Here is a 6,133-nt window from a genome sequence, read left to right on the forward strand (position 1 = left end):
TTCTTCCCCTCCTTTGGTTATCAATTTTCTAATTGAAAAATTACAGAGGATGACATTTAGTGCTTTTAAGAGCTGTTTTGACTGAGCTTTTACTCCCTGAATGTTAAACACATAAGAATATTTACAACATATCAGAGCATGGCACACCTATTCTTTCGTTTCTGTTTTGGAAATTTGCTTAGGCTACTCAGCCGTCCCTTCTCTATGGCCACATAATGGAACCATCATTACCTCCAGTGGGATAGTAACATAACCTTCCTGATGGACAGAACATGTTTCTGTTTTTTGAAGTTACTCAAATATTTCTAACAGTTGCAGCTAATCAACTGCTGCATTGATTAATAAAAATGTGCCCCAGCAATCAATATAAAATATCAATATACAGTAGCTAAAGTAGTCTTAAAGAGGCCAATAAGGATTATTCTATATTTCTGTAGTCATATTTTGATTATAAGTGCATAGAATGTTTGTATATATTATAAATACTATTGTTCTGTGTAGCTGTTTTCGACAAATATTCTATTGCAAAATGAAAATAACCAAGAAGAAAAGTACAAGAACTTTAATTTTAACTTTAAAAAAAATCAAACCTTCTTCAAAGCTAACAGAAGACCGACACGCTGATCATATCTTTCAGAATCTCTTGAAGTGTAAATTTAGTCAGAGTGCCAAACATAGAAAGTTGATCTCAACCAAATCTTCAAATGGACAAAACATTCTCTTGGACTCAACGGGGACTGAGCCAGCTGCCAGTTGATATGTGGGCAGAGAGGAGTTGAGTGCCTGATTCTGGGGGCATTCAGCTTCTATGCTTCAAGGTAGCATAGTCTCAACATCAGATCCTGCATTAGAGCTTTGAATATATGTCAGAAGAAAAAAAAAAAAAAAAAAACAGTTCAATTTCCAAAAGTATTCTAGCTTGCAATATTTTTGACCATCTAGTCATGTTCATACATTTTGTGATAATGTATTGGAATATGTATTAAGCTGAAATCTTTATCACCCAACTACTGGGCCCAGAATTGTAATTTTTAACATGTTTGTTGCATTACGCTACCAACCACTGTTTACTAACTGCATGTGGAACTAAAAATTGCTGATGAAAGCTTTTAATATAATGGAAAAGGTGTTGGATCAGAAATCAAGGGAGCTATTTTTTTTTCTATTGCTTTCACTACATGTTACAGTGGCCTTGGAGCAAGGTGTCTTGTTTTACTTTTTAAATAACACTTTTTACAAACACCGACTTCTGCAGAGTGGAGTGGCTCATGCCTGTAATCCCAGCACTTTGGGAGGCTGAGGCGGGCAGATCACTTGAGGCCCGGAGTTTGAGACCAGCCTGGCCAATGTGGTGAAACCCTGTCTCTACTAAAGATACAAAAATTAGCTGGTTGTGGTGGGGGGCACCTGTAATCCCAGCTACTTGGTAGACTGTGGCAGAAGAATGGCTTGAATCCAGGAGGTAAAGGTTGCAGTGAGCCCAGATCGCACCATTGTACTCCAGCCTAAGCGGAAAACAAAACAAAACAAAACAAAAAACTGAATTTTTTATCTGTCATAAGTATTGGTTGAACTAAGATGATTAGGTCTTCTGCAGCTATAAATTTTCATAAGCCAGACTTGTATACCAAAACACTGCATCAACATTTCTTCTCAGAAATCCTAACAGATTTCAATGATAACATGCTAACGTGTTCAAAAACAAAGTTTTGACTTTCCTCTACACTCTTCTCAGTCTTCTTAATTTCAGAAGATAGTAATTTTCAGGTCCCAAATCCTGAAGTCTTTTTAAGTTCCCTCTATTCTTTATACCCCACACCCAATTAATCAGCAAAACCTGTTGACTCAACCTTCAAAATGATGCCAATAGCAGCCACTTCCCTTTGTCTCCAGTGTTTATGCTCTGGTCCATCCATCATCTTTAGACTTCACTATTTCTGTAGTATACTGGTATGGTAGAATTGCATTCTTCCAAAAAGATACATGGAAGCCCCAATCCCTAGTGTCTCAGAATGTGATCTTGTTCAGAAATTGTGTCTTTGCAGTCAAATTAAGATGAGGTCATTTGGGTAGGCTCTAGTCCAATATGACTGGTGTCCTTATAAAAGTGGAAAATTTGGATGCAGAGACAGATGAGCACACCGAGAGAATGCTATGAGAAGATGAAAATAGAAACCAGAGTGATGCATCTATGCCTAAGATTGTCTGTAGATCACCAGAAAGCTAGGAGAGAGGCATAGAACAGTCTCCGTCAGAGCCGTCAGAAGGAACTGACTCTACCAACACCTTTGTCTCAGATATCTAGCCTCCAGGAGTTTCAACAACAAATTTCTGTTGTTTAAGCCACTCAGACTGTGGTACATTTTTACAGAATTCCTAGAAAACTAGTGCATATGTTAAGTGGTCTTTCTGCTTTCCACTCCTCCACTATGGCCTATTCCCCACATAGCAGTTAGAAATATATATATACACACCCACACACACACACACACACACATATATATATATAAAGGACTGTAGCTCTCCTTTTTATTCTCCCAGTGGGAAAGAAGAACTATCATTAATGGCAAATGGCAGTTGAAGCAACACCAAGAGCTGGCTTCACATTTAGGAAAGAATGCTGCACCTTCTCATCCTCGTCATGGTTTCTGGTGCTCTGCACATTCAGAGAATCTTCTCTAGGAACAAAATATAGAAATGATCCCTGAAAGTGTAACCTTTAGAAACAAGTATTTTTTTTAAAGTGCCAGTAAAATCATATTGCCTCTTTATTAAAACTCCTCCCATAGTTCCCCATGTGCTCCTGATCTACAATTCTATTCTTTCTACCATTTCTTCTCTGACCTGTCCCCTAAAATAAGTCTGCTCCAACCAGAGTTCCTGGCATATAATAAGTACTTAATTAGTATTTGTGAACTGATAGAATAATTACATTTTAAATCAGCAAAACTATTTTTGAAGTTTTTGTTTGTTTGTTTGTTTGTTTGTTTTTTTAAAGATTAACAATGGAGAGAATAAGACCAGGTGCATAAGTGTTGATTAAACCAGAATGACCTTGCAAACTTTCATTCATTCATTCAACATACCTCGTTAATACATGCTGTTAGCCAAGTGCTATTCTAGGCACTTTACTTTCAAATGTGGAGAGGCCATAGCTCCTATACATCTGGCATAGATGAAGGGGCAACTACAATGTATAAAGGTAAATCTTACCACAGAGGTGAAAACGAAGTTCTATGGTATCACAAATGAGGGAGCAATTACTTCTGTCCAAAGCAGTTATGGGAGGTTTCATAAAAAGGGAGACAGTTAAGCCAGGCAATCTTAGAAGTTTGGTGGTGACAGTAGGAGTGTTAATAGATAGGTGACATATAGGGAGGTGAACATTTCAAGGTGCTGACATAGCATGTGCAAACACATGGCAGAATCATGCACCTAGAAAAGGTGCCATTTGTTAGGCAAAGCTGTTGTCCCTGATTCACTACTTCACTGCTCAGCAGTCAACCAGCTGCAGAATCCTATAGAGACACTGGAATCTCTGATCTTAAAAATAGGAAATCATAGGCGCCTTCTGCATTTAAGAAAATCCCAGACTCTCTTTATTTAAATGTTCCCCAAACCAATGAAACAAGAATCCAACAAAGTGGGACTGGACTCTAACTTTGCCTTCAATTTAGCAACAGAGCTGTATACCCAGCTGGATCCTGCTGCTAGATGATTCTATGTGACTGAATCCTAGCCCACTCTTCCAGCAGGAGACAACCAGGAGTGGAGTCTGGCCTCATCATGAGAGATCTGATATATTTTCATATTTCAGTGTTTTTTCTTCTATTTGTGTAACCCTAAGTGTTTTACAATATTAATATTTTACTGCCCCATTTCTTATGTTCCAAGTACATGAGGCAGACATGCAAAGAGAACCCATGTATTTTGATGGTCTGATTACTACCCATTGTGAGGTTTGGGGTTTTAAAATATCAATTTCTTGCTGATATTTCATGTAATGCTAACTGTCACAACTGCTCTTGTGTAGCCCAGCAAAATTGACTTTAACATACTAAAGAAATTAGGGAATTGAATTGCATCTGGGTTCTAATCCTAGCTCTCTAACTAATCATTGTATGTCATAAAACAAGGCATTTAACCTTTCTCTTAGTACCCACATCTATCTGACAAGCAGATTGGACTATAACAGTTGCTAAGATTCATTATTCCCTGATCCTAGAAAGTTAAAAAAAAAAAAAAAAGGTGAATTGGAAACAGCTTAGAATCACCATCAGTAGTTACTTGAAAGACATTGAGATTTATTTTTTGTTTGTTTTGTTAGTTTGTTTTCAATATTGACTTTTCAGATGTGTGAATCCTCATGCTTCCTTGGTCCATGTGTCTATAACTTAGCAACCAACCAGTTATGTTTTGAATGCTGAATTTAAAGAATTTATTATTTTTCATATAGAGTTAATGGTGTGTGTGTGTGTGTGTGTGTGTGTGTGTTGTATTTATCCACCTAATCTTCTCAGGCAGGGTTATTTAAACTCCTAGAGGCTGCTTTACAAAAACTCAGAGCAGGTTTGCTCTTTCATCATAACTACTATGTGGTGTGAGCATGACTTAAATGGGTAGTTGGTTTTCATTTCATATCATTGCTACATTTATTTGCTTTTATAGATCTTAGAAAGTATTAATAAAAAATCAGTTGTGGATGCAACACCATTTTTTTCTGTGCCTGCAATGATACGTAATATTGACTCAACAACCTCACTTTTATTTCCTTGATGGAATCTTGTGCCTGTGGATCCCATTTTGATCCCAAAATGTCTTACATCTCAAATGCTGGAGCAAATGTTAGTTCTCTCATAATACTCTACTTCTTCACTTCCCTGTGATACATGTAGCTACATTCAAGGTTTAGCATAACTTAGGAAATATTTCTGTGGGAAATATGCACAACAGATCTTCCTAGCAAAATAAAAGCTATTTTAAAAGAGAGATATTGCATAAATCAGAAAAAAAAAAAAAACAACATTGGGGTAAAATAATATGTGTAGACAGTCAATTTTAAAAAAATAAACAGACTTTTATTTTTATTAATTTTTTTGATGTTACCATCTGTCATAATGTATGTAGTAGTGATATGCAATTTATATTTTAGGATATAAGAAGTAATTTCTTTAAAAAATCAGTGAGTAAAGATTTTAAATGATACTTTTTAAAATCTTGCATAATTAATAAGCTCATAGTAATCAAAGAAAAGTATTTGTTGAGTATATTAAGAAACTAAACTTTAAATAAGGTACTTTGATGATATTTCTGTGTATGTTGTATTCATCTTCACATGGTCTGGTAGCCACATTGCTACTAAATTAAAGCCAGTTTACATGATTTTAGGCCATTTATGTGTTTTATTTCCTTTTAAAAAATCTATACAATTCCATCCTATCCCTCATAATATTAATTTCCTTGGTTTCTATTCATGTTTCAAACACCTTTCCAAAATAATATGATTCAGATAAGTATTTAAAGGAAATATATCATCACGTTGAGCCAGGTATTATAGCTATATGTGAAGGGATTAAGCAGCTTAAAATATGTTGTCACAGATCCTGTATTCTCCCCTCCTTCTTGACAGCCAAGGTCATGTTTTCCTGGCTGCAACTATGGGGAATCTTTCCAGGCAGTTTTGTAGACCCAGTCCTGTACACCTCGATTGATGTATCCTTGTCGGGGTAGGGGAGGAGTATCACTTTTGTAATGATGTGTATCTTAAAACATGCAAAATTTTTTATAAATCATGCAAAACAGAGCTGCATTTATTTGCAGCTGCTGATGACAAAAATACCTCTGAGAGCAGGTTATTTTTATTTCCACTTGGTTGAAAATAAGCAGAAACAAATCTTCGCACAGTTAGGATGACAGGACATGTTCCGCTCTTCATCTCAAGTTCCTCTTCTGCTGCCACACCCACTTGATGGCTATGCTCTGCCATCTCCTGCTTCAGAGATCTGCACCCTCCTGTTTCCTATTCCTATTTCACAAAGCACTGACATCCATCGGGGCACTTTTGCATTAATTGACTTACTGCCCTTTATATGAAAGAATTTCAAGTATTCTTCTAGGCCAGCTTAGCATCTTC

At 36.4% G+C, this 6,133-nt stretch overlaps 1 non-coding gene across 1 annotated transcript; it reads right to left on the reverse strand.

Moving 5' to 3' along the window:
* Positions 1-2,510: 2,510 nt before the first annotated feature.
* LOC119625587 (small nucleolar RNA U3) lies at positions 2,511-2,720 on the reverse strand. Its single transcript, XR_005241764.1, has one exon. It is a non-coding gene; the product is annotated as a small nucleolar RNA U3 (small nucleolar RNA).
* Positions 2,721-6,133: the final 3,413 nt, after the last annotated feature.

The sequence above is a fragment of the Chlorocebus sabaeus genome, chromosome 13 (genome assembly GCF_047675955.1).
Source record: "Chlorocebus sabaeus isolate Y175 chromosome 13, mChlSab1.0.hap1, whole genome shotgun sequence".
Lineage (NCBI taxonomy): Eukaryota > Metazoa > Chordata > Mammalia > Primates > Cercopithecidae > Chlorocebus > Chlorocebus sabaeus.